General features: G+C 41.2%; 1 protein-coding gene across 2 annotated transcripts in view; it reads right to left on the bottom strand.

The window, feature by feature from the left end:
- The window catches only part of LOC131258347 (uncharacterized), a 127,775-nt gene extending 107,445 nt beyond the window's left edge, over positions 1-20,330 (bottom strand). Inside the window, exon 1 of one of the 2 annotated variants that reach the window (XM_058259609.1) lies at positions 20,143-20,330. The gene's annotated coding sequence lies outside the window, so the exon portion shown is untranslated. Of the gene's footprint in view, positions 1-14,231; positions 14,283-20,142 lie in introns of those variants that run through there. The other variant, XM_058259610.1, reaches the window with a different exon arrangement.
- Between the last annotated feature and the right edge of the window lie 612 nt (positions 20,331-20,942).

Below are 20,942 nucleotides of genomic sequence, written 5' to 3' on the forward strand. Positions count from 1 at the left end.
ACAACGAAGTTAATGCTTTGCCTCTCGATATGGGTGAAGAGGCACATGAGACAAACACTCCCCCAACCCCACTCATGTCTTCTCTAGCACGTGGGATGGGTTCGGGGTCAACCTTGTAAATCGAGCACCGAGACATCTTATTCCTTATTTAAAAGGTGGCCGAGAGCAGTGCTCTTAAGAGATCGAAAGGGGTCCCCTTTTGCAAAGTCCATCACTGTTGTAAGGTGCGTAGACTCAACGCCTTGTGAAAGCATGCAGGAAGGCCATTTCCTCATCTCAGAAGGACATCGTCCAAATCAGGTGGTCGTGCAAGGAAAGGATAAGGAGCTTGGAGACGAATGGAGCGACGAAGTTGATGAAGGCGAGGCTTTGGCATTAGCAGAATATCACTCTCAAACAGAGAGGCAAAGCTAATCTCCGTCGAAGGAGGATTCTAGCCTTCAAGGAGAAGACCTCACGGAGACTTTGGATGTTACTACATTGCAAATCATAGACGAAAGGAATGGGGAGGTAAATAAAAGTGACGAACTGCTAGTTGCAACAGCCTAGATGTCTAATCTTAAGGTGAATGGCAACAACCTAACAAAAGAGGAGCTCGAGTGGACTAAGGATATCATTAACAGAGTCTATAGGCTGCTAGGTCTTTCCTTTGAAGCTCGCGGCGAGGATGCGGTAGCTTTATTCTAGTTTAATGGAGAAAGGGGGAGTCAGTACCAGAACCTGATAATCAGACAATCGATGAAGCTAACTCCGAAGGGACGAAGAGAATTGTTGAGGATGAAGAGCACAATCAATTATGAAGCAGGCAACAAGATCCGTGGCTCTCAGAGGAACAGAAGGGTGAGGTCAATTCTCAATGAATGTTCTAGGTTGGGACATCAAGGGTCTGGGATGTAAAACCAAAAAGTATCAAATCAAAGAAGTGTGAAGAAAATCAAAAGCCCAAATCATCACCTTACAAGAAACTAAACTTTCATCTTTCAACAGCAAGCTTCTTGACTCTATTTGGGGGAAAAGAATAAGGGTTCGATCTCTCTGGATGTGACTAGTTCGTCAAGTGCACTATGGTTACCTGGAATTCTGATGTCGAAGGGAAAGAGGATAGTTGGTGAGGAACTTTTTCAGTATCACTCGTCTTAATTGAAAAGTCTTCAAGCTTCAGATGGTTGTTATCGGTGGTCAATAGTCCATGCGAGACTTGATTAGAGGGCTGGCTTTTAGGAGGAGATGCATGTCATCCTAGAGAAGTGGTTGTTGCCTTGGTGTATTGGCAAGGACTTCAATGTTATAAGGTTCAGCTATGAGAAGTCGAACGGCTCCCATTTAACCAGAAGCATGTAGGACTTTTTCTAGATAGATCCAAAGGCATGATCTGATAGACATCCCTATGAGTGGGGCCAAATTCACAAGGTCAAATGGGCATAACGAGGCAATTTGTTGTGTCTAGACAGATTACTTGTCTCACCGGAGTGGATCGAGAGATTTCCAATGGTTCAGTTAAAGGTCCTCCCACGACCAACCTTGGATCATTGTCAAATCGTGCTAAAGGTTGTAACGGAGAGTTGGGGTCCTTAACCTTTCATATTTGAGCTATTGTGATTGGAGGTGGAGGGTTTCATCGGGCTAGTGACTGACTAGTGGCATTCGTTTCATGTTAAAGGATCGACAGGTTTTAAGCTGCATCATAAGCTGAAATTGTTGAAAGAAAAACTAGAAGTATGGAAGAAGGAAGTTTATGGGCTAGAGAGGAAGAGGTTACTTCAATTCTCAACGAGATTCACGGCCTGGATGTCAAGGAGGGGTGTGTGTTGTCAGAGGAAGAAAAAGGAATGTGTGCGAAGCTAACTTTGGAATATTCGCAGCGGCTCGAGGAGGAAAAATTAAGTGGAGGCAAGGGTCGAGGGAAACTTGGTCGAAAGAGGCAAACTGCTAAGGGGTGTCTTGCACTTGGTTAGTGTGCAGGAAAAAGGTCTTAATGATAGACAATCGCCAAAAGAGGCCTATGATCATCCCCAATATTTGTTCCTCATGCATGCAACAATCATCTGTTAACCCATTGCCCTTTTACGTACAAGGTTTTGGTGCACTTTCTCACTCTATTCGACATGCATTGGACTATGTCGTGATCCATGGGGGAGCTTCTATGGGCTTCACAGTGAGGGGTGGGAAAGTTGGTAATTTGGCATCTCGTTCTTTCGACTATGTGAGTGGTTATTTGGGGAGAAAGAAATAGTTGGTTCTTTCGGAATAGAGCAGGCTCGAAGGAGATGGTTATGGTAAAGATGAAGGTGGAAGTGTGATAGATTGGGCCTCCCTTTTGGAAGATGTGGTTGATTGTAATCTTCCTTCTCTAGATTGTAAATTTTAAGGGGGTTTTTTTTGTTGTATTCTTTTATCGTGTAGCTTTTGTTTGTGAGTCTTTAATAAAATTTTAATTATTCCTTAAATTAAAAAAAGGTTGTCGCCTTCCGGTATGCGGAGGGGCATGTTTGGGTGCAAGGCTGTGAGAGAGTTGAGGAAGACGATGATGAGATATGAGTTGTTGCATTAGTTAAAAGTCAGATTTCATGTTTTAAAATTACATGTGGAATTAAAGAAAAAAATGATCAATTTTCGTAGGCAGGTGAGCCACATACAGGAGCGACTGCAAGATATTGCAGCAACTAACTATCTGTGTGCTCGGATAGATGATGTCTTCATCACTGCATGAAAGAAATTAGAGCACATTCACTCTCATTCACATGAATAGGCGAAACAAATTGAGTTATGAGAGGCTCCATAAGCTAGAATTCTGCCACTATAATATGAAGCTTAGAGAGGCTCAGCTGCTACGAGTAGAAGGTACAACAAAAAAAAATTAGAAGAGGACCCATTAGATTTAATGGTCATCAATCATCATACATTCCATGAAGAAGATATAGATGGCCCACTTAACCAGTGGGTTAAGTCAAATGACCTAGATCAAGCATATGGTCGACCAAATCCGAATAAAGCAGAGGAGGCAGCATCATAGGGCATCGACATTGAGGCGGTTGCAGAGGAGGCTAGATCCAAAAGCTTTCGGCCCATTAACAAGGAATACAGAAGGTTGCCAGCGATCACTATCTCATGAGACACGTGGTAGCTACACTCTATTCGACAATGACATGTATACAAAGAGCAATGGAAATGGCGAGCCTGGTGGTGTCGGTGGTGATGGTGGCGCGACGGGGGTGGGGGTGGGGGTGGGGGTGGCAATGATGTACGTGATGAGAGTCAAAGTAAAAAAGGATCTTAGCCCATTCACTGGGGAGAGGGATTTTAAGCATGTCACCCAAGATGAAGACTTGTCGTAAGAAGCAATTGAGTGGCATTAAGGATTCTTCAGCATGGAGAATGGGGTTCATAGACGTCATGGGGGGAAAGGTAGCTCCAGTTCTATTCCACATAAGGTATTCCAAAACAGATACGTAACGACCATTATGTAACAGTAACGATGTGACCCATTACACGATACAGGTATGTAACGGGCCACCCTGAAAAAATGCACCTAATGATCCATTAGGTTGCATCATGACGGCGTGACGACAATTTCCAAAAAAAAAAAAAAAAATTTTACCTAACTACCTTTATTTCTTTTTTTCTTCTCTCCCTTTCTACTACTACTAGTATAAGTGTGTAAGTGTAACTCTCTCTCTCTCTCTCTCTCTCTCTCTCTCAAGAATCATGCTTTTAAAAAAGTTATATGTTGATGTAGGATGATGGAAACTATCTTAGGATGTAAGATGAGAAATCAATTACACATTAATTTCAGCATTTAACATGTAAAATCAAGCACATCCACATAATAGATTCAGAAATTCAGATTTATAACACGAAAATCCTACGTTATAACATATGCGGTACACAAAAATATAAAATAATTCAAGAGTGGCCTACTTGGAAGTACGGACTTCCAATCTAGCGTGGTCAGTACAACAACCACGTGGATAGATAATGATGGAAGCAAAATTCTGGTTTGGGGAAAGTTTCACCAAAAATAAATAAAAAAGTATCCATAGATGGAGATCTAGGAATGGGATTTTTTTCAAGGATTCAAAGAATCTAGGGTTTAGGGAGTTTTGGAGGGAAATCAAATAGGGAAACCCCAAACGGGGGCCACACATGGCTGCTTGTACAAACCGCACATGCGTGCGTGCATGAACACGTGCGAGTCCACACGTATCTAGGTGAAGGGGAAGAATGAGAAAGAGGATTGAGTGGGGTTTTGATAGGCTTAGAAGGTTGTAATGGAAGGGGAAGGAGGAAGACAAGATAAGAAGAAGAATACCTTTTGAAGAAGAGAAAGAGGAATGATGCGATGCAGCTTGGGGAATCCACCACCAAACAAGCTTTTACTCTTCCACAATTCAAATGGAATTGAGGGTTTCTCACAAACCCAAAAACACAAGAGAGCTTCTCTCTTCTTTTTTTCCTCATTAACTCCACTAGGGTGCTTTTATAATTATAATTACAACTATGCCACTCACTAAAGTGAAATGGCCCATAATCCAAAATAAGAAAATTAAAACACTTATTACCAACCTTATCCATCAAATCAATCCTAAAAATAACAAAAAATATTTTTTTTTTAAAAAAAAAAAAACAGCAATATCAAAGTCCAAGGGGCCCAGATATGAAAGATCCAAGGGCCCAAAGGCCTGATCAACAATATCCAACGGTCGGATCGACATGAGAAAAAAATCATATGATTAAAATGATCTCCTAAGTAGCCCACATGCCTCGTCCCAAAGTGAGGTCTTCCTGATGCACGTCCAATGCATGTGGAGTCTTCCTGATGCATGTCCAATGCATGTTGGGGTCTTCAAAATGGCCCAGCGGGCCCCATCTGGAACTCATTTCCTATCCACAAATAAAATTGCGCTAATGTGGGTGGTCACCTCCGTCTTTGATACACCTGAGTAGGTCATCTGATGTCCCCATCATCCATCCAGCCAACTAGAGTATAAGCTACAGTCCATCAACAAACAACTTCCAACCTTTTATGCATGTGGCCCCATCACAAGGATCACTTTTTGCAAAACTCAGATATATCCACCAATCGAGTAAACCACACTTTTATTTCTCTATTTATCAATGAAAATTATTATATGTGGTCTGGCCAACCTGATGAGTAGATATGGATGATATATGCACTAGGTGGCCCTCATTTTGGGGCCAATCTATTGGAAAGGTGGAATTTCATGTGCACTTAACCAGTTGAAAGTTGTCTGTTGGGTGAACCGTGCCTTGTAGCCCAACCGGTTTGACTTGAAACCACCTCTTTTCTGCCTTGTATTATACTCTATAATTAGAAAATTGTACATATGGCATATATTAATTCAAAATTAACTAATTAAAATTATGAGACCTGTTGTAGCTAAGTCATAATCCCAAAATCAAATTGTTTTAATGATCCTAACCGTTGATTTCTTTTTTTATTATGAGGAGTCCGCCAGGGCCATGCAAAAATGCAACAAAAGGGAAACACTCAAAAGCAAAGTAGCAAGCTATTTTAGTGGGCCCTCCCCCACAAGAAACGAATCTAATATCATGTGAGCCAATGGCTTGCGTATCTAGCCATTGTTTTGCAGACACTTGTTTTTTAAAATAGGAACATTGGATAGTTTTCATTCTTCACCATCCAATTAATGTCCATCGATCTAATAGTCAAATGATAAAATAAGCATAACTTTTGGCCAATTGCATTAGTGGGAGGAGGGCCAATAGATTACATGAATTTGAGGCCGATTTGGGTATAAGTAGTCCTTCAAATCGGCAACACTATTTATCTAAATTTAGTTTCAATTTTTTTTCTTAAAATTTATTGGGGGAAATGATGTTAAATGGATAGGGGCATGCATATCGGTGCTATAGCTGGCATGAATTTGGGGATGATTTGGAGGTATTCAAGTGGCCCCCCAAACCGACAACACTATTAATCCGAATTTAATTTTATTTTTTTCTTGTAATTACTTAGGGAGTAATGTCAAATGCTTATGAATATGCACTAATAGGATGAATACCATACATTACATGAATTTCGAGACTATTTGGAGGCATTCGAGTGGCCCCTAAATCTGTGACATTATTAATCCGAATTTAAATTCAATTTTTTTATTAAATTTTCTTAGAGGGAAATGATGTCAAATGGTTAGGGATGTGCATTAGTGGGATAAGTGCTATAACTTACATGAATTGTAGGCCAATTTGGGTTCAATCTAAGCCTATTAAGTTAATAAAATCATTAGACATGCCGAGATAAAAATCTTACCAAAGAGTGGACCGTTACACCATTATAAACATGTTCAAAACCACAAAGGAATACATAGTTGGAATCCTCTAAATATTTAAAATTTTCCCCATATTTTTCCTAAGTTTTTTTGCGGAAAAAATAATTTTGACCGTTACGAGGGCGTAATGGCCATTACATGCAATGGTAATGGTGGGACCATTACGCAGTCGAGCCGAGCCGAGCTTTGCCTCGACTCGGCCAGCTCGAGCTCGGCTCGGCTCGGCCTTCGAGCTTGGATCAGCAACTCAGCCAACAGCTCGGTCCAGTTCGAGCCGAGTTTCGAGTTCAAGTTCGAGTTATATATTTCCAGAGCATATGATCTTCATTGCAGGCTACACCTTTTGGATGTCATACACAACCAAGTGGGCCTCACAATGATCTTCAGCAACACCACCTAATCCCCCCCATAAATCCATACACTTACATCCATCTATAAATCCAACCATCCCATACATCCATCATCAATAAATCCAACCACCCCATACATCCATCATCCATAAATCCAACCATCCACAATGATCCATAATACATTCATCAAATTAGCAATTTAATTATTTTTAAATCTATAATATATATTTTTATATATAAATATATATAATAATATAAACAGTGGGCCACAGCCCACAGACATCGGGCCAGTGGCGTCCGACCGTCCGACTGTACCAGAGCCACCATTGGTCGAGGTTTGAGACGTCTGACCGTCTGATTGGGCCAAAGCCATCGTCCGACTGTACCAGAGCCACCCGGCCAGTGGTCGCTTGTCGGGTGGGGTCCGTTAATCGGACGGACAGTACTCGCTGGACAAACACTGGAAAAATGGAGGGGGGAGGAGAAGACTCACTTTCAGATGTCGGTCGTCCAAACAAACGCTGGAAGGAGAGTAATCGTCGGGCGCTAGAGAACGACGATGGATTGGGCGAACGGACGGCCGCGAGGCGAGAAGATTTGGGCGAACGGGTTGGGCGAAAGGGGGAGAGTGGGTTAGGGTTGGGTGAACGAGTAGTAAGGGTTTTTTTTTTTTAAGTTATATATATATATATATATATATATATATATATATATATATACACACATACATATATATATATATATACACAAACATATATATATGTATGTATGTATATATATATATATGTATATGTATGTATATATATATATATATATACATATATGTATGTATGTATATGTATGTATATATATATATATATGTATGTATGTATGTATGTATGACTCAAAACTCGATCCAAGTCGATCCGAGCCAAACCGAGTCGAGTCCAGCTCAATACTGAGTCAAGTCGAGTCGAGCTAGGTCCCACTCGGACTCGACTCGAGACTCAAAACTTGATCCAAGTCGATCCGAGCCAAACCAAGTCGAGTCCATCTCAATACTGAGTCAAGTCGAGTCGAGCTAGGTCCCACTCGGACTCGACTCGAAGTGTTCCAAGCTCATTAAATCTGGCTCGACTCGGCTCGAACACAGTTTCGATCCGAGTCGAGTCAAGCTTTTCCGAGTCAATTCGAGCGAGCTAACCAGCTAACTCGACTCATGTACAACTCTAATTACGGCACACCTTGATTCCACGGTATGACTATGGATCATATGGTTGTGGACCTCGTGGAAATGCGACAAGCAACTCCAGTAGTTACGGGCAAGAGAATGCTTCTGCGTATGGGCAGGGATATACAGGGTATGCCTATGGGCATAAATGTATTTAGGAGCTTCATATATACCCACCCCATATCCAGCTCCAAATCCATATCAACCACAGATGGCGACAATTATGTAATACTCGCGGATGAGCATATTGATCCAGTTCGAAGAGGATGTATCAGTGATATGTCAAAGAGTATATTAATTGGTATCATTCTACTATGACTTGGGTGCAGTATTGTTAATTCATGGAGCAATACCATGGCCGGACCCGTGGAGATGGAGATTATGACTTGGAGCCACCGGGCAACTCTATGTGGGTCTGAGGCACACCGGAACATGCACATTAAGGGAACATCATAGGTATACTTTTACTTCTTTGGCTTATGAACATATTGTTTGTGTTTTCATACATGTTTTCTTAGATTTATAAATGATATGAACTAATTTTGAATATAGTTGCATAACGTATATCGAACAATGCAACTCAATTCGACAATGCATTACTCGCCTCGACTCGAAGTGTTCCGAGCTCATTAAATCTGGCTCGACTCGGCTCGAACACAGTTTCGATCCGAGTCGAGTCGAGCTTTTCCAAGTCGATCTGAGCAAGCTAACTCGACTCGTGTACAGCTCTAATTACGGCACACCTTGATTCCACGGTATGACTATGGATCATATGGTTGTGGACCTCGTGGAAATGCGACAAGCAACTCCAGTAGTTACAGGAAAGAGAATGCTTCTGCGTATGGGCAGGGATATCCAAGGTATGCATATGGGCATAAATGTATTTAGGAGCTTCATATATACCCACCCCATATCCAGCTCCAAATCCATATCAACCACATATGGCGACAATTATTTAGTACTCGCAGATGAGCATATTGATCCAGTTCGAAGAGGATGCATCAGTGATATGTCAAAGAGTATATTAATTGGTATCATTCTACTATGACTTGGGTGTAGTATTGTCAATTCATGGAGCAATACCATGGCCAGACCCGTGGAGATGGAGATTATTACTTTGAGCCAGCGGGTAACTCTATGTGGGTCTGAGGCACACTGAAACATGCACGTTAAGGGAACATCACAGGTATACTTTTATTTCTTTGGCCTATGAACATATTGTTTGTGTTTTCATACATGTTTTCTTAGATTTATAAATGATATGAACTGAGTTTGAATATAGTTGCATCACGTCTATTGGACAATGCATACTTTAGGACCCTATATAAAGAAAACTTATTATGTGCACCTATTTTGTGATCTTTTGATTTCTAAGTGTGATGATGCCTTTTTTAACATCCTCTGAAGTTTCATCGAAAAATTCAACCGATTTCCCCGTATTTCATAAAATAAAATAAAACAAAAACAATGGGTCTATTCTTAGCCATGCCATTCAAAAGAAAAACAAAATACCCGTTCTTCGCTAGTTTTCATTGTAGAAATTTGCAACGTTGAGATTGTAACTCTTGATCAAGCACTTAATTCCTTTCTTCTATATTCAAATCACACATTATACAAGGTTTTCTTGTCTAGTGAAGGTTATCAAACTCAATCCATTCGCTAGGATTTTGGGTGACAAATAGTCAAGTTTATGGTTTGGATTTTGGCACTACAAGAGACCAAGTTGGAGGCTTTTGATGAAAAGACTTTAAGATCGATCTGGGGAGTAAAAAACAAAGGCTAGCTAGCTTTGGATGCAGAAGGATCAGTAGGGGGCATGGTGGTAACCTAGGATAGAGATCGATGGTGTATGGAAGATTCATGACTCCCTCGTATTAATTGTATTAAAGGATATTTCATCCCAGTTTAAATAGGGTTGTACACGAACCGAGTTAGCTCGGTTAGCTCGCTCGACTCGGCTCGAAAAAGCTCGATTCGACTCAGTCCGAAACCGAGTTCGAGCCGAGTCAAGCTGAATCGAGTTCGTGCTTGCCCGAGCTCGACTCAACTCGGATCGAACCCCAACTCGAATCGAACTCAGATTGAACTAGTTGGGTCACTCGGTTACTTTGATATTGATGTTGCTCACCAAGTGTTTGATGAAATGACTCAACGAAGTGTCAACTGGTGGCAAGGAAGGTATGTATATGAAACAAATAACCTTTTTTCTTGATTTTGATGTTGCCTACAAGGTGTTTGATGAAATACCTGTAAACAGATGTTTTTGTTTTACATACAGTAAGAAATTGAAAGTGCACTCCATGTGTTTGTGAAAATGCCGCACAGGCTCGATCTTAGATCGAACTCGACTCAAACTAACCTGAACTGCTGACCGAACCGAGTCGAGCTGGCCAATCAGGCTCGAGGACTGAGCCGAGCCGAGTTTGAGCTGGGGTCAGCTAGTGGCAGAGCCGAGGTTCGACTCGTGTACACCTCTAAGTTTAAATGGTTATTTACATCGGTATATGGTCCTTGTATTCCAACCAGGAAACACCTATTCTGGGTAGAGCTGGATCAGGTTAAATCGAAGTACGATTTTCCATGGTGCATAGTTGGAGATTTTAATATTGTCAAATTTATTCGTGAGAAGTCCAACAGAGGCAAGGGGCAGGGTCTCAAGAAATATAAGGCACTTTGAAGATTGGGTCTGTCAAAATGAATTAGTGTGCATACATATTTGGGGGGGATTCCCATTTTAGCTAGTTTAGACAAATTCCTATTGTCAACTAATTGGGTGGAGAAATTTCCTGGGTTAAATCGCGGGGATTACCGAGAACATGTTCAAATCACTGACCCATTTTGCTGGAAGTGGAGAATGAAAGCTGGGAACCTAAACCATTTCGCTTCGAGTTGGCATGGTTAGAGGTGGAAATTTTCAAGGAAATGGTTCGAGATTGGTGGCAATCTTTTGAAGTAACAAAAAGAGCAGCTTTTAGCTTAATGCAAAAGATGAGACTTCTAAAATCCAATTAACTTATTAGAAAAAGGAATATTTTAGCAAACAATCTATAAGGCAGAAAGTTTAACCCACGAGATCAACGATCTGGATATTAAAGAAGAAGGGAGTGGACCATTAGAGAATGAACGGAACAAGCGGTAAATTCTCTCCATGGAGTACCCCAAATTTTTAAAAGAAGAAGAAATCAAGTAACCGGATTAGCAGTAGAGGCAAAGATCGAGAGTTGTATGGCTTAAGGAAGGTGACAAGAACACATCCTTCTTCCATGGTATCACGAGTGCCCAGGCTAAAACTAACCGGATTAGCAGTATAATGGTTAAGGGGAGCAGGTTCGATGACAAAGATGAGGTGTGCTTAGCCATTATGAAATTTTATGCCTCACTTCTAAAAAGCGAAGACTGGGAAATGCCTTTATTGGATAATCTATCATTTCATCAGATTTCAGAAGCAGGTAAGGAATCACTTGAGAAGCCATTTTCGAAGGATGAGAGTTAAGTGTGTGATTGAAGCATTGGGTAGAGACAACATGTCGGGTCCCAATGGCTTTCCCATAGCCTTCTTCAAAATCTTTGGGGACTTGATATTAAAAAATAAAAAATAAAAAAGATGACATGGGTTTCATTCAGCAATTCAACAAAAGAGGTAAACTTGTTAAAGGGATGGGGGTCACTGATGCAAGACAACTAACCACTTGCTCTAAAAGCTCGAACTGATAGAGCATGGCGAATTAATCCATTTATCTCATAACCCAGGCCCCACATCCCATGGGTTAGGACCTCAGCCGAACCCCCCTAGTGGGCTCCACTTCACATAGATTCTGCTTCACACAAGCCACCCGCCTCACACGAGTCGTGCACCCCGAGTGTGCCCCTGCATCCCACAGGCCACCCCACTCGAGCCTGATGTGAAAATGCCCCTGCATTAATCACCCCCGATAAGGAGTCTCGAACACGAGACGTCCCGCTCTGATACCACTTTGATACAGGACAACTAACCACTTGCTCTAAAAGCTCGAACTGATCGAGCATGGCGAATTAATCCCTTTATCTCGTTGCCCAGGCCCCACGTCCCATGGGGTTAGGACCTCAACTGAATCCCCCTCGTAGGCCCCACTTCACATGGATTTCGTTTCACACGAGTCACTTACCTCACACGAGTGGGGCCTGGCTCACACGAGCCACCCGCCTCACACAAGCCGCCCACCCCAAGTGTGCCCCTGCATCCCGCAAGCTACCCCACTCGAGCCCGGTGTGAAAATGCCCCTACATTAGCCACTTTTTTAGTCATAATCCCCAAGAAAGATAGTGCGAAGTCTCTTTCAGATTTTCATCCTATCAGCCTCATCAGAAGCCCCTATAAAATATTGGCTAAGGTGTTGGCTAACAAATTTAGGATGGTGCTCCCCTTGGTAATAGCGGAGAATCAAGGTGTTTTCGTTGCAAATCATCAAATTTTGGACAGTGCTTTGAGTGTATAGTCCTAAACACAAGGAACCAAATGAGTGGTATGTAAACTAGACTTAGAAAAGGCGCATGACCATGTGGAATGGAAATTCTTGGAGTATATGTTGAATAGGATTGGATATGGCAGCAAATGGATTAAATGGATGCAACAATGCGTTTCGTCAACTTCCTTCTCCGTTCTGGTTAACAGCTCACCAAAAGGATTCTTCAAAGGCTCAAGGGGATTAAGGCAAGGGGACCCAGTTTCTCCATTTTTGTTTATAGTGGTGGTGGAAGCTTTGAGCGGCATGCTTGTTAAAGGCCAAGATATGGGCCTAATATCAGGTTTCAGAGGGTCAAGAAATGGGGACAGAATTACGCACCTCCAATTGCAGATGACACATTGTTGTTTTCGGAAGCAGACGCAACAATTGTGGATAATCTTAGAAAAATCCTAGAATGCTTTCAAGAAGTTTTGGAGCTGAAAATTAATATTCACAAAAGTGAAATGCTTAGTATTGGACTTTCTAGCGAAGAGGTTTGTTGTTTTGTGAATACTTTTGGATGCGGTGTCGGAAGCTTTCCATCCACCTATTTGCATCTCCCTCTATGTTTGGGTGCTCCTCCTAAGCATTTGTGGAATCAGGTGATTGAAAAGCTCAAGTGGAGATTTTCAAAATGGAATAGAAGACATTTATCGATGGGCGATCAGATTACCCTTCTTACGGCAGCAGTATACAATCCCCCTATTTACTTCATGTCATTATACAAATGTCCAAAATCTGTCTTGGATAGATTGGACAAGTTGAGGAGGGATTTCATTTGGCAAGGTGTGGAGGACAAAGATAAGTTTCATCGTTTCAAGTGGGAAGATGTGTGCAAGTCTATCCCAGAGGAGGACTGGGTATGAGAGATTTAGAATCCATGAATAAGGACAAAGATAAGTTTCATCTTCCAAAGTGGCCTCCTTGCTTGGTTGGTGAGGCGCAAGCACATTCTTACTGTAGATAATCTGCAGAAACGAGGCATGGTTCTCCCTAATGCATGCCTTTTTTGTATGAGAGACGCAGAATCTATTGACCATATTTTTATACATTGTAGTCACGTTCAAAAGCTGTCGTCTTAGGTATTCATATCCTTTGGTTCAGATTGGGTCATGCCCTCTTCAACAGATTTATTGCTCGAGATGTGGCATGGCGTACAGTTCCCTACGAACAGCTGGCTGGTTTAGCATTTATCTATGCTAGCTGTTTTATGGAAAATAAGGGGGGAGCATAACTCTCAGTGCTTCCGTAACAAGTGGGGCCCTTGGGAAGAAGTATTTTGGAAATTTGCAAGGGATGTTAGAGAATGGGCAGTTTCTTTTTGCAGTTCTAATGATTAGATTGCGCATCCTCTATTCATTGGTAGTTAGTTCTTGCTGTATTGTTTTGGCTTGTTCTCAAGCTTTTTTAATAAATTACATCTTTATCCTTCAAAAAAAAAAAAAAAGTTAATGATTCACTTGAACAGTGGTTTTATATTAATCAGTACTTTATCATAGTGGTTATTCAGTCAGGATCTATGTTTCAGCATAATGACCTAATTATTATTCTCATTGATCTTTTTATGCATAATATCATTGGAGTTGAAGACAATACCAATGACTTGCTGTTGAATGCGTGCTCAGGAATTTATTCTGAATGAATGATTCCAATAATTGACGTTATAAAACCTTTTTACGAGCTAATATCACATCCTGATGTACCTTCGAAGTTGATGTTATCAGCATCAAATGCCATCTTTTGTCTATTTAAATCTCAGTGAATCACATCAGAGTAGATTTTTCACTCAAAGCACAGTAGGTTAAGTCTTTTTATATTCATGAAAATCAGTAAGGTTTGAGATGGCTGTATGCTCGGTGATACCCAGCCAACTTACTGCCAATTCACTCGAGCTCAATTCCAGTTCACCCATGCCAAATATCTGAAAGAGACAGAAAGATTGGTCTTTTTTATCTATCGAGAATGTTGTTAAAAGGAAAAGGAACTAGAAAAAAGAAAACTATCAATTAAGTCAAAGGATGGCAATAGCCAATGCATATCAGCTCTCGAGGCTCCTTAGCTAATACATCAGCTATAGAGTTCACCTCTCCCGAAGCATGCCAGAAAGCATACAGTGAATGGTGGCTGTCCCTGCAGCCCAAGAAATATTTATCTTACATTCATAATAAATTCAGTGACCTGTGGTCCAGTAAGGATGGAACTGATACGTGATTACCTTTCCGACACTCATGTTTTCAGGACTTCCAAGTAATAGTCTCAAATCAGAAATCAATGATCAACAGCCATTATATAACATTTTTACATGAACATTTGTGCAGATTTTTCTATAGAAGTTAGGTTCACGATGACGATGATTCTATTTCAGACATTGATTTGTCCTTTTCAGGGGGGGGAAGGGAGGAAGAATCTGCAATTTAACGGTTCTTTTTCAATGGCTGATTTCAAAACTGATATTTTTGTGATTTGTTATACTTGAGTCTTCAAAATTTGCTGAACTGTTTAGAAGAGCAATACAGGTTGCTGGTTTATGGATAGATAAATTGGGATTGAGGTATGCTACTTGCAAAGCCTGCTTGCAGTTGCCAGATCAGATGCCTTGACACATGCCAACATGCACAACTTGTGAGTCCAACATTTAAAAAGAGGTTGGTTCTGATGCATCTCAATGGATGGTCTGTTGTCTAGACAACCCATTATGGGGCATGGATGAGGCCCACTTGGCTGTCTCAATGGATGATATGGACCGTTCAGATGGAACCTGTACTGGATGTGGAACTGTACACATCAAATCATTGGACAACTTTATTCATCTGATTAACGGTTTTACATAGATGGTTAAAAACAAAAAAGGCCAGTGGTCCATATTTAACTGGAACTTATGGCAGCTAGGATTGTCCCATCAGTGTGATTTTATACAATTTCTCATCGATTGTAGGGCCCACCTGGTGAAAGCATCAATTATTGTCCATAACACCTGGCTCCTCCAGCTCAATGAAGGAAAAACCTCCCCATCATGGAAAATGCACAGCGAAGACAAGATAACACTCCACATTTAATATAAATGTTCCTAACCAGATGAGCAGATCAGCCTGATTTAAGCCATGGCACATTAGCAGCTGGACCCGCCTAATCGGCAGTCCACACAACTAGGCGTGCATGCCATGTTCGCATGTGTGGAGCTTCTGGGATTGTTGACTGCATATGCACATTTTCATGTTGCAACCCGAATATGAAATTCATGCCAATTTGATTGACCAAGTGCTAATAACAATAACGCACTTAAAAGAAGTCAATGTCGAATGCCAAGCTCTTTTGGGTATTTTTGGATGCACTATCGAATGGAAACCCAGTTGTATATCTAATTGTGGAAAAAACCAAATTCTAGTTTCCTTCCTTAGAGCCTATTTGGATGGTGCCCATTTATCATTTTTTCACTGGTAAGAAAGACACTTACTGAGATATAGCTATTGGGTTCTTTTGAAAAAAAATCATACAGTGATTTACCACCCAATTGCACAAGTGCCAATGTTGCACATTTGCAGGACCAAACAATCCATTAGGGCTCATTTGGATGCAACAAATGTTCTGTATGGATAGTCGTCCTGAATAGCCTATCAGGAGATTTTTTATTTTTATTTTTTTGGAAGATAACCTAGATCTAAAAACCCGACAGGTTATTTGGAAAGTTTATTCTAGACACAATTTTTTAAACACCAGGATTAACAAGAATGGATTATGCACATGTGGCACATGTTGGGAGCTTGAAAATGGACGTTGGCACATGTAGCACATTTAGAGCTCGAACATTGGCACAGTGTGAGGTGCTTGAAGATTGGTGGTGGCACGTGGGATGCTTGAAGATTGATATGGTGGCATGCATGGAATGCTCTAAGACGGACAATAGCATGTGTGGGGTGTTTGAAGATGGACCATGCCACATGAGGAGAGCTTGAGAATGGGCATTGGCACATGTAGAACACATGCCCACTGGCACATATTGGTCCTAGAAGATTGATGGGCCAATATATGACATGTGGGGTGTTTGAAGATGGACAGCGGCACTTACAGGCAAGTGTGTATGGCTCGGGGAACATGCAAGGTTTTCAAAATCATTATCAACCCCCATACTTGCCAACTTGCTGGCCAACATGATATTGGTCGTATCAGCCTCTACGGCCCCTGTATTGGCTGATACAGGTCCATAACAGCCAATATTTTTTGGGGAGAACAAATCTAAAAAATATTGGAATTTTTTAAGGAAAATGCAAGGACCCCAAATATGTATTCTTTTTTTTGACAAGTATTTGATGGTTCATAGAACCATTCTTTGGGAAGAATGATGTATGTCAACCTGCCTATTTAAAGTTGATTACTAGATACACTTGAATGACATGGAAACAGCCCAAAATTTGTGCAATCCTTGAGATTCATCCTGCTGATGCATCTCTTATCTATATACACAGTTTCCATTAAAATAATAATAAATAAATAAATAAAATGAGGAATTTAAAAAAAAAAAAAAAACGAACGAATTGTGACCAATTTGGATACACTTGAACAGCCCGAACGGCCTAAAAATTGTGCAATCTGCAAGATTCATCCTACTAATGCATATCTCTAACTTATGTGCACCATTTCCCTCGAGTTATTTTAAGAAAATTAAAAAAATAAAAATCTGATGAATAATATTGGTCGATTCTGGTATAATTAACAGCCTAAAAAAGGCAAGAACTGTGTAATTAGCAAAATTCATTCCAATAATGTATATCTCTAATCTATATACACTATTTTTCTTAAGCAATTTTAAGAAAAAATTTGAAAAAATCAGATAAGTAGTGTCGATCAGATCTGGGCGCACTTCGAACGGCCCGAAGATGGCCAAAATTTATATGCAATCCATGAGAGTCATCCCATTAATGCGTATTTTCCAATCTATATACACCACTTCCCGGGGGAATTAATCCAATGGACAGTACACAGTTACTATTCATCTTCCTAAGAGCCTTATTTCACAAATCAAGGAAACGAGCCTCAATCGAACACATATCAAGCATAATTTGATAGATTGGATCCTATCATGTTTAAATGTAACAACAACAAGCAGGAAAAACAAAACAAAACCCCAAAAAAAAAAAAAAAAAAGTGCTGGTTTATCGAAAACCCAAAACAGACTAAAACTTCTACAGGCCTTCAAATGAGCAGTCACTTCCCTCTTTTGATCCTGTATTTGGGCAACATGCGGTCGAATCTAACACAGAACTCCACTTGAGTTGGAGAAAAGATGTGAAAGATGTGGAAATTTTGAAATGAAATGGGTCCTATAGGCGTAACATGTAATGGGGTGCCTCGTGTATAATTGTGCTGATAAGTCCAACCATTTCACCCCTGTAACATGCAATGGGGTGACCAAGAAGATTATGTAATGACCAATACAGCCATAACATGAGCATTTTGCAAAACCATGGGACATGTGGCGCATGTATATACAACAGCATATTCCAATGGATACCAAAATAGGAACACAAACTTTTAGACCTTTTTTTTTGGAACAAGCTATCCTAATTCCTAAGTAAACAATGAAAGTTAGAACAAGCCATCCATAAGGGTGGCAATAGGCCGGGCAGCCTACTTGGCCCAATGAGCCCGAGCCGGCTTTGGACTAGGCTTGGACCTATTAGCTCGGCTCGTGGGCCATGTATGGCCCTCTCACTTTTAGGGCTAGGCTTGGGGCTGAAGTCATTTTAGCCCAACTTGCCTTGGCCCAACCTGACTTCAAATGTATGTCCAATATCCTACAAATATATCATTCATTTATTCTACTCATTGATTACGCAATCCATGCAACTTGAATGTAGAACATTGTTTTCATTCCTCTTAAGTGTTTATTTCTTTGCGCCGCATGTGGCCCACTTGATCAATGGATAAAGTAGGAACATTTAAGTAGGAAATAGGGATTTATCAATTTCCGGGTCATGTTGGGTCAACATAAGTCAGGCCTAGGTCCAACCAATTTTTTGGGCTAGGGAATAGGTTTGTTGTGTTAGGCACATGTCCGGCTTGGGTTAGGCTCGAGCCGTATGCCCAGTCTCAGGCACGGCCCGGCCCAGCCCATTACCACCCGTAGCCTTCCATCTTTTTTCTTGGTTCCTGTATAAAAACTAGGTTGTGAAACTAGAAACAGGCTATCTGCCACGGACAACCTATTCAGGACAAAACTTTGCTTGCAACCAAACAACCCCTTAGCCTCGCCATCATGTGACCATTCGCTTTCTGAAAATCCCGCTAATCCACTGATCAAATGGCCACAGTAGAAGGGTCAATCTGGAAGGCACAACAACTTCCCCAATAGTCATTGACAGCTCTATTGACTGCAAAAATGTCCTTTTCATTGTCATCCAAATAGACCCTTAGCATTTATGGAGGGAGTGGGCTCCGAGCACCAACTTACAGTTATGTTACTTTCAAGTTGAACTTACAATTACTGTAAAAGTTGAGATTGAAGAAAGTCAACTTCAACTTGAGGAATACTTTCTCATTATGATGGTAGGACACCAAATGGATTGTCCAGAAGTATCTAACCATATAGCCAAGCTGGGCCTTATATCATTTGGGCCCAGCAACCAATCCTCCAACAGCCAAATAAAACTTTTCCCTAATGAAAAAATGAGCAGTTAAAAAATGACCAATACTCAACATTCAACATACATGTGTTGGCCACCTGATAGGTAATCTGCCAGACTTCTTGGACAGGCTGCATAAATGGTGGGACTTACATGTGACACATTGGAACGCGAAGAAGAATCAGGGTTAAGGCAACCGATACATATCTGAGGGCCAGAATTCCTCATTTTCTATTGACCAAGTGCAAACGGACGCATCCAAATAGGTCTATGTTAATAGGTGCTTTCCTGATGCAATTGACCCAACCCGAGTTCAAGTCCAGCTGAGTCTGGTTGTCAAAGTCCTTGGGTCAGGTTTGAGTTGGGAAACGCCAACCCGATTTGAAATTGGGATGAGTTTGACTTGAGCAAATTGAAGTCGGGTTGCAAAGAATCACATGTATTTGGGTTGGGTTTACGTCAAGATGGGTCAAGTATGGAGGAATTTGGGTTGGGTCTGGGTTGGGCACCTGGTGTTGGAATTCCAGTCGGATTGGGTTGTGGGTTGGGTCAGGCTGGGTACCGAAGTTGCACCCTTAATAGCAATTGTTAATCTCATAAAGTGCAAACACGAACAAATTGCAGTTTCCTTTGGATTCATATAGAGGGTCTAGGCTTGAAACTGGAATTGTGTAATTTGCAAGCAGAATTCAAAAGAATTATAACTCCAATCTAATGGCTACTTCCTCAACATGAATGCTTGGGGAAGCCATTGATTCCTGTCATTCTTCTTGACTACGTAAATGCACATTTGCAGTTTGACTCATTTGCGCATCCAAAAGACACCCTTAAGATCGTAGATGCTGTTTGGGAATTACCAAAACCCCACTACACAGTTTGTGCAAAACACTGGCGTGTGGTACTTGTTACATACCAGTGTAGATTATCCACCTCCAGCAGAAAATAAAAAGGAAAACGCAGTGGAGTGGAGTGGAGGGGTAAGAGAAAAGGAGCAAAGATCTAATGCAAGCAAGGATTTAGGTTTCGAGGAAGCCAAGCCCAAAAAAAAAAAAGAAGATGCAGAGGAATTCCTACACAGCATTCAAGTATTATACCAGAACAGATTGAATGGAAAAGGAATGAAATTCGAAGGCAGGGCTGATTGCAAATTCAAGATTTGTGGTTTACCTCAAAGCCTTGTAGATAAACCCTAGAAATTCTTCCTGTCCAAACGTGGGAAATCTTGATTTGGAGACTGATGGCCTGGATTTTCCGCGTCTGAAGGAGAAGAGATTGAAGAGAGAGAAAGAGAGAGAGAGGGAGAGGAACGGACTTAGCGAGACGGAGGGCAGCCAAGGGAGGGAGAGAGCGTAACGTCAGAAGAGTTGATTAGAAGGGGCGCGGATTGGATACTGACAAGGTCAGTAGCCAAATCGCTGCTGAAGTGACGTCACCAAGCTATGTGGACCCCACCATGATGCATGTGATGTATCATACCGTCCAACCATTTTTAGAGATCGTTTTATGGCGATAAAAACAAAATCAGATAATCTAAAGTTCAAGTGGACCCACCACAGAAAACCGTGGGAACCGTCACACCCACCGTTGAAACATTTATAGGGCCACGGTGATGTATTTTTGAGATCCATCCTATTCGTAAATTTAGACAGAGATAGATGAAGTGAAACCAAAAATATCAGCTTCATCGGAAACTCCTGTGTACCGTGGCCCCTAAGAAGTTTTGAACGCTGGATGTCAGAGTCCCCACTATTTTCTAGGGTGGGATCCACTTGAACTTTAGATATCTCATTCTCTTTGTATTACCATAAAACGATCTCTAAAAATGGTTGGACGGTATGGGTATAACACATGCATCATGGTGGGGTCTACGGAGATTGGTGACGTCACTTCAGTAGCCATTTGGCTACTGACATTGTCAGTATCCAATCCGCGCCCTATTAGAAGCCTTTTGTTAGAGATGGTCGCAG

Source organism: Magnolia sinica, chromosome 10 (assembly GCF_029962835.1).
Source record: "Magnolia sinica isolate HGM2019 chromosome 10, MsV1, whole genome shotgun sequence".
In the NCBI taxonomy this organism is placed as follows: domain Eukaryota; kingdom Viridiplantae; phylum Streptophyta; class Magnoliopsida; order Magnoliales; family Magnoliaceae; genus Magnolia; species Magnolia sinica.